General features: G+C 37.2%; 1 protein-coding gene across 3 annotated transcripts in view; it reads left to right on the plus strand.

Moving 5' to 3' along the window:
* Window positions 1-6,792: 6,792 nt before the first annotated feature.
* CEP350 (centrosomal protein 350) overlaps window positions 6,793-14,870 on the plus strand; it is a 166,676-nt gene continuing 158,598 nt past the window's right edge. For all 3 annotated transcript variants that reach the window (XM_031936976.1, XM_031936978.1, XM_031936977.1), the window contains exon 1: window positions 6,793-6,851. The gene's annotated coding sequence lies outside the window, so the exon portion shown is untranslated. The remainder of the gene's footprint in view (window positions 6,852-14,870) is intronic.

The following is a 14,870-nucleotide window of genomic DNA, read 5'->3' on the forward strand; positions in this document are numbered from 1 at the left end:
AGTCTATAAGAAGACTGTCATTGCATTTGGGAACTCAGAGTTATCTCTACAACATGATCAAATTTTGGAGTAGGACTTTAGGGGACTTAGGTAAAATTACTAGACCAACATGTTTAATTCTATGCCTGACGTAGAGATATACCTCATAATTATTACTTCACAGCTATTTTCATGGCTTCTGTTGCCATTCTATTATTATATAAATGTAAGTTTGTGTAAGTAACATATGTTTGAATCAGAAAGTTTTTGAAAAAAGGATATGAGATAAAGTACTTTAATTATCTGTTCTGAATTGACCCAAATTTAGACAAATCTAGCTATGCCCCATGTATCTCCTTATTTAGGGCCAGTAATGGTTCTCATACTTTTTGACCATTTTGGGATATTAATATAGATTTCTAACATCTTTATTGTAGAAAAAACAGAGGGCACAACATTGGAAGAGAAAAGCATGTTGATCCTCTCTCATGGAAGAGTATGTGGGACTGGAGCTTATTACTATGAGAGGGGAAGAGACTGCTCTACTGTAACATGAGACTGGTGGGAATGTACCCCATTCTCCTTAAGGTAATTTTCCTGCTTATTAGGACAAATCTTGTGCTTTTCTTCCAGGCAACTATCTGGAGCTGCTTTCCCTTTGCTAGTACTGGTGAATAAGGTGATATAAGCCCTTGTACAAGAAACAGGTTTAGTTTCCTGCTCGTTGTTAATAGACTCAGGAGTGTTCTGTGCTCTGTAGGTATCTGTGTGTGCTGCTTGATTGGATCTGGACTTCTTGTAGTTATACTTTTGTTCTTTACTATTTCTCTTCCAGGAGACTGCTTCTTTCTTTTTTTTTTTCTTTTCTTTGGTGTTATGAGTCTTCTTTGCTACTGGTCACTGATGTTAATTTTTATTCTTTATTTAGGTTATTGCTGCTACCTTTTTGCCTTCTTCTGACTCATTTTCTTTCTTTATTCCAACCTTTCTTATGAGTTAATATGTATTTCAGAAATGTCTTGTTTAAGATTTTGCCCAGTTCCTTTCTAGTGTTTCTAATGTATTGGGTTCAAGATTTTTTTTACTTTTGCTATTTGCTGCCTTTTTATTGGAATAAGTCACTTTTGTGACCATGATCTCACAAAGTTCAAATTTGGTTTTCTTCTTTCTTTAGTTTTCTCCCCTTATTTTTTCTATTTTCTCTATTCTAACTTGATGTGTTCTATTCTAGCTTGATGGCTATCTTCTTTCTGAGTGACTCATGTCAAATCTATATTTGGGGGGGAATTTACTGAGGGAATCAAAGATTCCCTTAATAATCAGTTCCAGCTTCTCTACCTTTTGTCCATCATGCCTGTCTTCAACTTAGGAACAATATGTTGTCCAGAAAATTTTAGACTCACAACAAAGAATGAGTTTGACAGAAAATATCTGTACATTTTTGCATCAAGACTTCATACAAATCATTGGGGATGTATAAAGACAAAAGTGAAATAGTTTCTTCTTTCAAGGAGCACACATTCTATTGAAACAAACAACATGCACATATATAAGTATATAATGTGTAGGATACATACAAAGTAATTTGTAAGCAGGGTGGGAGAAGATTGTAGCAGCTAAGAAAATCAAGAATGGCATCAGGTAGTCTCAGTCAACAAGAATTTATTCAAATTTAAGGAGGAGATTGAGCAATGAATGTTTTTAAGAAATTTAGAATTCTAAGAGTCAAGGTGAAGAGAGTATAAATTACAGGCATAGAGGACAGCCAGTGCAAAAGTCAATACTTATACAATACTTATACAAAAGTCAATACTGAGATGAAATGACATATATGAGAAACAATTTATTTTTAAATATATTTTTATTTCATTAAATGTTTCTCAATTTACATGTAAAATTTTTAAAAACAAAATTAAAAAAAATTTGAGTTCCAAATTCTCTCCCACTTCTCTCCTTCTTCCTTAACAAAGTATTAAATTTAGGGTAGCTAGGTGGCAAGGTGGATAGAGCACTGGCCCTGGAGGCAAAAGGATCTCAATTCAAATCTGCCTTTAGACACAGAGACTAGCTGTGTGACCCTGAGCAAATCACTTAATCTCAGTTGCCTCACCTAATAATGAAATAAAAAAAAGGAAGGCACTTGCCTTTTTTTATGACCATATAAATGAAGTGAAGCAAAATGGATCAATATATTAGTCATATTTGCAAAAGAAAACTGACAAAAAATAAAACAAGAAAAATAATTTTTAAAAAGTATGTTTCAATCTGCACTCTCTGGAGATGAATAGAATTTTTCATTTTTAAAAATTTGTTTTAGATCATTGTCTTGATCAGAATTCTAAGTCTATCACAATTGTTCCTCTTTACAATATTGCTATTACTTTGTACAATATTCTGTTGGTTCCATTTTACTTCTTTTTGCATGAGTTCATTTGAGTCTTTCCAGGTTTTTTTTAAAAATACCTTTTTTTTAAAATAGCATTTTATTTTTTCCAATTCTATATTAGGATAGCTTTCAACGTTAACTCTTATAAGATTTGGAGTTCCATATTTTTCCCCTTCCTCTCCTCTGCTCTCCTTAAGACAGTGTGCAATTATATATAGGTTATACATGTATAGTCATACTAAATATATTTCTACCTTAGTCATGTTGTAAAAGAAGAATCAGAACAAAAGGGAAAAACCATAGCATTTCTTATAATACAATAGTATTCTACTATAAATGCATGTACTACAACTTATTCAGTCATTTCCTAGTTGATGGAAATCCCCTTGATTTCCAATTCTTTGCCACCACAAAAAGAGTTGCTATAAATATTTTTTTATACAAATAAGTTCTTCTTCCTTTAAAAAAAAAATCCCTTTGGGAAACATCTTGTAGTAGTATTGCTGTGTCAAGGAGCATGCTTTTTTATATCTCTGGACAAAATTCCAAATTGTTCTGCAGAATGTTTGGATTAGTATTCAACTTCACCAAAAATGCATTAGTGTAAAGGGCTGAAACTCTTGAGTGGATGCACTGAGGTCAGGATAGCAGAGTACTTGAAGCTAACTACCAAATGGACAATACTCTATGGACATATGTTTGGAAAATGGCCCTTCCCACTATCTTGTGCTGGCTCAATGATTGGTGTATACAGAGATATTGTAGGAGGAACTAGGGGGTGGAGTAAGATGAGACAGAGTCCCTTTGGCTGTGGACAAGGAAGAAGGTGGTTGTGGAGGTCCTACTTCCATCCCCTTTACTTCTACCCCTAAAGACCAAGAATAAAGATTAAGGACTTTTGCTTATCCTGACTCTGGCTGATTCTAAGGTATCCTGGGTGCTAGCGCAGTCATCACACATTAGTGTCCCCATTTTTCCACATCCCCTCCAGCACCAATTGGTATTTAGTGCCTACTATGTGCCAGGTACTGTTGGAAGAAATAACGGGATATCTCTTTATATAAAAACAGACCTTGTTCTCAAGAAGCTCACAGTATAATAGGGAAGATAACATATAAACTACTCTGACAAACAAGCTATATATATATATTAGGATAATTGACAGAGAAAGCACCGGAATTAAGAGGGGATTGGAAAAAATTGGGAATTGAGAAAGGATTTTAGAAAGGCCTTGGAAGCCAGGAAGCAGAGAAAAGGGAAGGAATTCCAGACTTTATATTAGCTTCATACCTTCATACCTAAGATGCTTTGTTCCTTTACCTCTACCTGCTAGTTTTTTGGAATGCAGGAGGATAGGTCACCACAGTGGTATGAGATGAAGTCAGTCTGAATCCAAGGGTTTGTGCTTCAGCTTCCAGCCACCACAAAGGTGGATGATGGAATGACTTTCTCTGCCTCCTTTGGCTGAGTTTGTCTCAGCTTATATGCTCTATACTGAGTATAAACCAATCATTTTAAACTAGGAAACCTTTATTTGTTGTAGGATTAAATCAATCATACTGAACTTTCGAGAACTATTAAGCACCATGCTAAACTAAACTAGATAACCATTGTCTCATCAATTCCATTGACTTAACATCTTGTAAGAATCCTTGTTTCAGAGTTTTGGCCCATAACACAGCAGGCATTCCAGAGAGCATAATAGAAGGGTTGGGTACTTTACAGTGAGAGGTTGGTGTTGAGTTGAAAGAGATATAAATAAAGGAGAGGTCAATGGGACAGGTAGATTCTCAACTGTTTTGAACATGTTTAGTTTGAGCTACCTATTGGGCATATGGTTGGAAATGTTTAATAGGTTAACTGGTGGTATAGAACTGGGGCTCAATGTGCATTTGTTTATTTACAGATTTATAAACTTCCATTATTCTGCCTCAACCTACAGGTTGGGTACAAATGGCTCAGCAGATCAAGCACTGGACTTAGAATCAGAAAATCTTGATTTAGAACCCTCCCTCAGACATTTAACGAGTATTTATTAAATGCCTCCAATATGCCAGGCACTGCGATAAACACTGTAGATAAAAAACAGATAAAAGACAGTTATTGTTCTCAAAAAGTTCCTATGAAATAGGGGAGACAAGGCGCAGATAAATAGGTAGAAACAAGCTATATACCGGATAAATGGAAAATAACAGAGAGAAAGTATTAGAATGAAGAGAGGCTGGGAAAGGCTCACTGTAGAAGACAGGATTATAGTTAAGACTTGAAGGAAGCCAGAGGGTGAAGATGAGGAGGGAGAGCATGAATGGGGGACAGCCAAAGGAAATACCCAGAGCTCAGAGATGAGTGTCTTATTCGTGTAACAGCAAAGAGATTAGTATTGTCCTCTGATCAGACTCTGTGTGTGTGTGTAGGAAATGGTGTAAGAAGACTGGAAAGTTATGAAGAGATTTGAATTCCAGATGGAGAGGATTTTGTTAATGATTCTTGAGGCAAAAAACTGGAAACTGAATGGATGTCCATCAGTTGGAGAATGGTTGAATAAATTGTGGTATATGAAAATTATGGAATATTACTGTTCTGTAAGAAATGACCAACAGGATAATTTCAGAAAGGCCTGGAGAGACTTACATGAACTGATGCTGAGTGAAATGAGCAGGACCAGGAGATCATTATATACTTCAACAACAATACTAGATGATGACCAGTTCTGATGGATCAGGCCATCCTCAGCAACGAGATCAACCAAATCATTTCTAATGGAGCAGTAATGAACGGAACTAGCTATGCCCAGAAAAAGAACTCTGGGAGATGACTAAAAACCATTACATTGAATTCCCAATCCCTATATTTATGCACACCTGCATTTTTGATTTCCTTCACAAGCTAATTGTACAATATTTCAGAGTCTGATTCTTTTTGTACAGCAAAATAACGTTTTGGTCATGTATACTTATTGTGTATCTAATTTATATTTTAATATATTTAACATCTACTGGTCATCCTGCCATCTAGGGGAGGGGGTGGGGGGGTAAGGTAAAAAATTGGAACAAGAGGTTTGGCAATTGTTAATGCTGTAAAGTTACCCATGTATATATCCTGTAAATAAAAGGCTATTAAATTAAAAAAAAAATAAAAAAAAAATGATTCTTGAGGCAACTAGGGAGAAACATGATCACATCTGAACTTTAGGAAAATCATTTTAGTGGCTAAATAGAGGAGAGGAGAGACTTGAGGTAAGCAGACTCCTAGAACGCTCTTGCCAGTCCAGGGGTGAAGTGATGAGGGCTCATACTAGAGCAGGGGCAGTACCAGAGAAAGGGAGGTTTATCGGAGAGATGCTCCAGAGATGAAATCAAACAGACCTTGGCAATTAACGGATATGAGGACTGAGAGATGGTAAGGAATCAGGATTAGGTTTCAACCAATGGGAACTGATGAGATCAAGAAGTAAAATAGTAAAAAAGGAGAAAAGCAGCTTCTCCTTCTCCTCTTTCTTTCTCTTGCAGGATGACAAAATCCTGCATGAGGTCCGTGGGTTAATAGAATTAAGTCTGGAAGAAACCGCAGAGCACCTAGTCTGGCTACTCTCATTTTACGAGAAACGGAGGTCCAGAAGGATCAGAGGAGCTTCGAACTCCGGCACTCTGAAGTCCAAATGCGGCTCTCTTCTGGATGCATTCCGTAGCCAAGAAGTGAAACACCTTCGCCTCGTACCTTTAAATCTAGTCAGTTTTGGTTTTGCGGTTTCCAGACTTCCTAATTTTAGTTTTGCGGTTTCCAGATTTCCCAGGCACAATACAGATCTGTCTCCCTGCCCTCGGGATGAAATGCACCAGCGGAGAAGAGGCAACTTTTGGACGCTGACAGAATTTGGATTCCGCTTGCTCCCAGCGCAAACTTGAGCCACACTTAACATGGCGCCCAGGAGCTCCCGCCGCGCCCGTCCTCCCTTTTCGGCCACACTCACTATGGCCGGCGCGGAACTTTGCGGCTGGCGCAGAGAGTCTCGGGGTAGTCCTCGCGAGGTTTCCGGGGCCGGGATTTCTCCCGCCCTGCCTCGCGCCTGCCGCCGCCGCTGCCGCTGCTGCCGCTACCGCCGCCTCCGCCGCCGCCGCAGCTCCTCCTCCGTGTCAGTTGTTGGTCTGTAATGGCGACCGAACTGCTGCCGCTGCCTCCGCCGCCCCTGCCGCCGCCGAAGTGACTCTCCCGGCGGGAGGAGCGGAGCCGGGCCAGAGGCAGAGGGAGTCCGGGCGAGCCGAAGCGCCGGAGGTTGCGCTGTCGCGGGAGGGGAAGCCAGCTTCTCCCTCCTTGGCGTCTCTCCCCGCCGGCCGGCGGGCGGAGGAGGCAGCCGGGGCCAGGCCGGGCCGGGCCGGCCGCGCGTCCCGGCCCAGCGGACAGGCCGGGTGGGGGCGTCGTCGCTGCTCCTCCCGCCCGGCCCCGCGGGATGAGCCGGCGCAGCCGGGGCCGGAGGCGACTCTCTCAGGTGAGCCGCGGGCGAGCTAGGGGGGGCGCGGGCTAGCAGCGAGACCGCGAGTCTGAGGCGGGGTGGGGCCGGGAGACCCGACCCCAGACAGTGTCGCTCTCCCTATTGGGCTGGCCCGGAACGGAGCGAGGCACCTGCCAGGGGCCGCCGCCGCAGCCCCCGGTCCTCTTCTCGGGAAACCCCCGCAGCGGCGGTCGTCTCCCCGGCCTTGGGGCTGACAGCGCCAGGAGAGGCCCGGCAGCTGCTGGCCGTGGGCTTCGGGCTGTCCCTAGAGCTTGGGGAAGTGACCCCTGGAGAAGCGACTTCGGGGCCCCCCCACCATCAGGCTGCAGCTCCCAACTCTCCCATCGTCGCTGGGCACGGAGCGCGGGGGGCCTGGACAGCTTCAGGGTCCGGGGAGGCTGTGTGCGAGGCTGCGCATTGCTCCCGAAGCTTCCGAGGTGAAATTGAGAGTAGGGTAATGGAGCAGAAATCTTTGGTCCCGAAGAACGTCCTGGAGAACGGGCGCAGTTGTTGCTGCTGCCACCTTTGTAATCCAGTTTTTAGTCCCGTGCCTGCCTGCCACATAGTAGGCCAGGCAGTCAATTAGCTGTCAACAATCTGAAAACATTTATTAAGCCATTGAGTACCAGTGAATGCTGGTTGACTCGACCTGTTTCCCTTCCCCTCTCCGAGATTTTTCAAAATTTATTTTTACTATACTTGGCTCATAACAAGGGATTAATAAACGCTTGTTGATTGACTTCCTTTGATTGTTTTAACTTTAGAGAAGTCTTATAGTTACGTCTGGAGATTGTGAGATAATGTTACTCTTCTACAATTTAATATTTCTGGGAGGATTGTATCTTTAGATTTTGGGTAACAATCAGGACACCTCAATAAAACAATCATAACATTTCTGGAATGGATTTGTAGTTAAGACGTTTTGAATGAAATGGCAATATATATATATATATAGCTAATTAAAAAGGAAATGAGATTTAATGTGTTTTTATTGCTATGTTAGAAATTGCTTCAAACTGCTTATTTTTATTCTGATACACTGTGTATATATACACATCTTATTTATTGTAATCAAGCAAAACTGAACAATTAAGCTGGCTTTGCATTAAAAATTATGTAAGTCAAAAAATGAGAGGTGAGGTTTTCTTTTTCTTTTTTTGGCAAACTGGAATAGCACAGAAGTACTTAGTAAATGCTTCTTGATAAATATCAGCTAAAAAATAAACTTCTATGTGAGGCTGTCACATTGACATACCAGTATTCCATTTATAAGTGTAGAACTATGACAGAAGTGAATAAAAGTGTTGTACTAACTTTGGTACTACAGTTTATTTTAATGGAATTTTAAATATACTTGTATCCTGCCTCAAAAATAAGTGATATAATTAGGCTGTCCAAATAAATAAAATAAATTCTGAGATTTTGCATGATTTTATACTTTTAAAGAAATACCTGCATATGCTTTTATATGATTTAATGGCTTTCAAGAGTACCAGTGATGTTTTTCTTTACCTCTTTCCAAGATGTAATAATAATTCTGTATTCTTAATAACTTAATGTAACCAATAATATAAGTAACCTCTACTCTGATACATTTTATATTTTGTATGATTAGTTTATGACTATATAAATGAGAAAATTAATTTCTATAAATTTTATTCACATTGCTAGTGTGCATTATTTGTAGATTTTTCAGGACTTGATATCAGATAGTTAAGTCAGTGTTTCCCAAACTGTGTCCTGGGGAACCTGCTGAAAGAGTTGGGAGAGATCTCACTGGCTGTGCAGTCCAAATTATATCTGAAAAAGAAACTCCTCTTTCATGAGAATTTTGATGTTATATTAATAGTTCTCTGAAATGTGAAATTGTGTTAAAATTATGTTATTTAAAATTTCTAAAAGAGGTTAATTTTCACATTATCCTAGGGAGTATTTTATACTCCTGTGTCAGTTTTTGTATATTGTTAACAATTTGAGCCCAAGAATATTTTAAAATACAGATTACTTTGGAAAATGCTGATCTAAGTCCTTTGCCTTTTTTCCCCTCTGTTCATCAGTGTTTTGCTTTTTTCCCCCTAAAACTTTGCTTCTCCATCACATTATTGGCAGAAAGTCTAATGAAAACTGAAATGGTCAAGTTTAATACTTAGTTTTTTTAGAAAGAAGGAAGGTGAAGCTTTTGACTGAATTAAATGGTATATTTTGGGGACTACAGTCAACATATTTAGTCTCTTATTTTTTTAACGTACTATGTTAGGCTGGAAAGGAGAGAGGGCTATTAGTACAAATGTGAGCAAGATATTTCAATCTTCAAAAAGTTTATAAGCCTGATAGTCTGGTAAGGGAGGACAAGTACATAGTTAGGATATGATTGCAATGAGGGTACAAAATGTTATGGAGAATACACAATGTTGTAAAGAAGGAGAAATAACTTCTCATAGAAACTATACTTTTCATTGTGCTTTCATGTACCTCTTTTTTATTTGAGTCACAAATTAACTTTACTGAGGTAAATAGAAATTTTTTCAGTTGGGAAATAGAGATACAAGAAAGTTCAGCCCATTTATTTACATTCAATATTTTACTTTTCCACCAGTACAAATTATCTAGAGTTCCATGAAACTTTTTTTGGGGAGAGTGGAAGGTGGTCTGCACCAATGGTTTCATCTACCTTCAGCAATCTTTTAGGTGAAATATATACACAAACTATGTTTCATATTTTTAAAAAAAGGCAAACAATTAAAGACTTAGTAGTGCCAAATTCTAGAAAGCTGGGATACTTTTAGAAGAATAAATTTTGAAAGTTCACTTTATAATACATAAAGAGTGAAAATGTGAAATGTACATGTGAAAAACACATGTAATTACTGAGTGGGGCACAGACACCCTGCTCTTTTGGATATTCTTTCAGATTCCAGTGGATTTTATACCTACACTGCAGTTTGTGCAAGTTGCTTCTAAAGTAGAAACCCTGATTAGCCTGGAAACCTTAGTCTGCATCAAAAGGGAGTCAGAGTGCTTGCTGAGCAGGGTCTTGAAGGATGTAACTAGACATGAAATGAAGATGAGAGAGAGCAGGATGAGATTGGGGAACTGGGAAATAGTCCAGTTTGTCCAGAATATAGAGTATATAAAAAAGAATATGTTTAAATAAGGCTGGAAAATTAGGCTGAATCAGTATTTTATTTTATTGGGTAGGTGATGAGGATTTCTGAAGGTTTTTTGAGATTTCTGTGACACCCTGAAGAATGGCTTAGAAAAGGGGAGAGTCTTCTTGCAGGGAAACTTATTTAAGAATTTGGTGCATTTCTCCTGCCAAGAAGTGCTTCCACTTCTTTAATAAATACTATTGACAACACATTTATATAGTGCTTTAAGGTTACAAATGCTTATCATAATTTTACAGGTGAGAATGCTGAAACCCAAAGAGACTGTGACTTGCATGATTTGTCACATAGCTAGCAAATGTCAGATGTGGGATTCATACCCTGGTCTCCTAATTGTCTGTCCAGTGCTCTTGCTTACTGTACCACAGTCCCTGAAATAAGACTGACATTTTCTTTTGATACTCTAATACTTTTTATTTCTGGCACTTCAAAAAATTTGACAGTTTTGTGTAAATGTAGGCTACCATATCCTCAACATAACTAAAAAGTCATAGACTTTTGGAGGGTTGGTTGTTTTTTTAATTTTAGAAAACATGCATCTTTTGAAATTTAACTATCCAATAATAATCATAGTCAATAGTAATAATAACCTACATTAATAGAACTTTTAATAGTTTATAAAATATTTTCTTCATAACCATTCAAAGGAGTAGGTAATTGTGAATTTTATTCCCATTTTATTGATGAGGAAACAGGCTCCAAGATTAAGTGAATTAATCTGTACCTGGACTGCAACCTTAGTCTTCTGATTCAAAGTCTAGTATCCTGAACTATTGCAGTATTTATTTATTGCTTTCTCTGCCTTTGCACCCTGTCCTCCATATATAGCCAGTAAGGTGATAATCATAAAGCAAGGATTTGACCTTTTTATCACCCTTTTCAGAAAGCTTCAGTGACTCATTGTAGCCTCTAGGATAAAATACGGATTTGATTGGCATTTAAAACCATTCACAATCTGGCTTTAGCCAGACTGTATACATTACCAGAATTAATATTTCTCTTTTTACTGATTCTGCCAATTTTACCCAAGTTGATCTCTTTGTTGTGCCTAATTTCACTGGATCACTGATTCTGGATGTTTACCCAGACTATCTTATGCTTCAAGCCACTCTCTTCACTTCTGCCTCTTAGAATTCTTAGCTTCCTTCAAAGATAAGGTCAGGTGCCAACTCCAACATGAATCCTTTTTTACTTTCTTTTCCTCATTTTCTTGTATTTATTTTGTGCATATTTTATGTTTATTCATGTGGGTTGGGTACATGTAATTTTCCATAATAGATTATAATCTCTTGGAAAGGGCAGATATTATTTCATTTTAATCATTTTTATCTTTGTATCCCCCTTGACTAGTGTAGTTCCTGTCCTATAGAAGGTACACAAATAAAAATTCTGTTGATTGATCAGTCTTTTCACTATAGCCTACATACAACTATGATGATAAAATGTACTACTTCTATGGTTGGAGACAAGTTTTAAAAATTAATTGCTTGGGACAGCTAGGTGATTCAGTGGATAGAGGACCAGCCCTGAAGTCAGGAAGATCTGAGTTCAAATGTGATTTCAGACTCTTAACACTTCCTAGCTGTGTAGCCTTGGGCAAGTCACTTAACCCAAAGTGCCTCAGCCAAAAAAAAAAAAAAATTGCTTGTTTTTCTCCTTAAAAATAATTCTTATTAAACTTGCATTATGACATACAATCTTAAGAAAATATATTATCAAATGTTTGTTTGGGTTTGGAATTTAATGACTTTTTTTGCATATTAGCTTAATTCTTCTAATAACAGTTTTCTTAGGTTAATGTTAAAAACTGGTTTGCATTTCTTCCTTAAAATAGCAACTTTTGGTGGAGTTTATCAACTAGAAAAATGTTTAAATATGGCTGGAAAACTAGATGAGGATGAAAAATTTGGTCCAGAAAATCTGCATGTAGTTAATTATCATATATTTGTTTTGGTGATAGTCACTCTGACATGATAAAAAGTGGATTTAGGATACTTCTGATGTATCACTGGGCACATTATAATTTCTATAAATCATTTACTCTTAGTCACAGAATTATAAAATTTAAGAATTATAAATTTAAGGAACCTGAAAGATGATCTTACTGAAGCTTTTTATATTACAGATGAGGAAGTCAAGACTCAAGAGAGATTAAAATGACTTACCCAAGGGACAAGAAAGTGTCAAGAGTTGGGTCCAGAACCCTATTTTACTAGCTCCTAATTCAGTTCTATTCCATCTCTGCTACAGTTTATATTTATTTGATCTGTCAGATTACTTGAAGTAAATACAAATTGATCTGATTCAGGTGTGGCTCTTAGTTTGGGAGTAGGAGGAGAACATAACTGTTGGAGATTATTATGTCTTTTAATTTTGGTACCTAAGAAAGGGGAAGAGCAGCAGGGATCTCTTGCAATATCCAACTTAAAAATATAATACTAGCTATTTGACCACTTTTACTTAATTGAAAATATCATTCCATCAGTAAATATTTATTAAACACACATGTACCAGCTATTCTGTTAGGCCCTAGTGTTAAAAAATACAAAAATTAAGTGGCCCTTGCCCTTAAACAGCTTACTTCTATTGAAGGAAAAGGTTGCTACTGCTATAAGTAAACTAAATACACACACACACATACATACATACACATGTGAAAAGTAAACAAGGAAGTTTTTCGAGGGGAATAATAATTGGGGGGAAGAGATTAGGATGCGGCTTACATAGGCGGTGACTTTTAGGAAGCTAGAGATTTTAAACGAAGTAATAAGGTAGTATCACTGGACAGTTTGAGTAAAGGTATGAACACTGTAGGTAAATATCCTACAAGGGAAACGGCAAATAAATCAATTGGTCAGGAATGGAGAATATGTGGAAGTGTTATGTGTAATAAACGTGAAAAGCTAGGTTGTGGAGGCAGTTGTGAGGGCTTTTGAAGTGCCAGACTTTGTATTTTTTTCTTAGTGGCAATAAGGAACTTTCGAACAAGAAGGTAATAATAGAGAAGTTGTGTGTGTGTGTGTGTGTGTGTGTGTGTGTGTGTGTATGTAGTAAGAATTCTGTTAAGCTTTTAAAAAATTAAACAGAAATGTCTCAGAATTAATTGCTATAGATATGTATTTTTTGTTAGATTTCAAATGTGTAATAGCCAAGTGAAGCTATGGAATTCTTAAAATGTTTTCCTATTTATCTTTGAACAGAATTTTAACTCTAAAATAAAAGGCATTTAGTGTCCTGGGGGGGAAAATGAAATACTATTTTGGCAGCTGAATTGAGGTGGAATAGAGAGGGGACCAGGTGAAGACAGAAATAAATTAGCTGGCTTTGCAATTATCCAACCAAGAAGTAATGAGGGCTTGAATTAGGGTGGTAGTAATGCTGTTAGAGTGAAGAGGACTGATAGGAGAGATTTCTTGGAATAAAATCTTGAAGACTTGGTAGTTGATTGGATATGTGAGGTAAGGGATAGGGAAGAGTTGAGAATCCGAGGTTTTGAACCTGAGTGATTGGAAAGATGGTGGTGCTTTACATAGAAATAGGAAAGTTATAGAGAGAGAGAGAAAATTTGGGGAGAAAGATAAAATTATTTTGGATATGTTGAGTTTGGCATGCTTTTGTGATATCTAGTTGGAAATATTTAGGGGCCATTTGGGATGGGAGCTCAGGAAAGGGCTGAATATATATAGATTTGGGAATCACTTACATAGAACTCATGAAACATGATGAGATTGCCATAAGAGAAAAAAGATTAAGACTAAGGACAGAAACCTAGGGTACAGCTACAGATAGATGTGGATATTATTCCAAAAAGGGAGTTTAAGAAGGAGTCGCTAGAGAAGTGGAAGAAGAATTAAGAGAGCAGTGAAAACCTAGGGAGGAAGAATCTGGGAGGAATGAGATGGTATCATATATGCAGAGAGAATTCAATTAGAAAGTTGAAGTGAGGATAAAAAATAAAAATTAAAAGTATGGAGAAAACTTAAAAAATGTACCTACTAGTGGTTTTACTCATTATATTGTTTAAAATTATTTCAGATGATATATTTTGTAAGTTTTTAATTTTTGTATTTATTTTATATCTATATTTTATATCTGAAATTAAAAAAAAAAAAACTGTTCTTAAATGTGCTGCCTAAATTGATTTGGGGGAAAAAAAATAGTTAATATACCAAGGTTCTTAAGTTAATTTATGTATTTGTTTTCTTTGTATGTATGTATTTTAAAATGTTATATATGTTAATATATTTTAAAATGTTACTGAGAGGTTCATAGTTTTCACCAGATTGCCAAAGAGAAGATCCATAATAGAAGTAGTTTGAGAATCTCTGCACTAGATCTTGATGGTTATCATTGGATCATGAGAGTTGTCCAGTTATCCCTTTGTGCCTACTACTATTATAACCAATTTGCCTACCACCGATTAGCCCCAAATTGTTTCCTTTACAATGCCTCTAGTTTAGCTATGTCTCACTTTACAAAATTTTAGATATCTTTCTTAAAATTGTGTATAATCTACATTTTGTATCTTATATCCTTTAAAATACATTAGGGAGAAATACTGTTTAAAGGAAATATTTTTTTGAAGGGAAGAAACCATTTCTAAAATAATACCCAGATCATATTTTTTTGGTTTAAAAAATTTAGATTTTGGTAAATTAAATGTTCTCAAAGCAAGAAGAATATGTAATTTTTGTTCATTGTAATCATGGACTTGTAGACGACCCCCCCCCCCCAAATAAAAATTTAAAATCTTAAAAACTTTTATACTTTAATCAAATAAGGGAGTCACATTCATGATAATGTTTGTGTCTAAAAATAATTGGCTTCATTCGTGATTGCTATATGCAGT

Source organism: Sarcophilus harrisii, chromosome 4, assembly GCF_902635505.1.
Source record: "Sarcophilus harrisii chromosome 4, mSarHar1.11, whole genome shotgun sequence".
NCBI classification, from domain to species: Eukaryota; Metazoa; Chordata; class Mammalia; order Dasyuromorphia; family Dasyuridae; genus Sarcophilus; species Sarcophilus harrisii.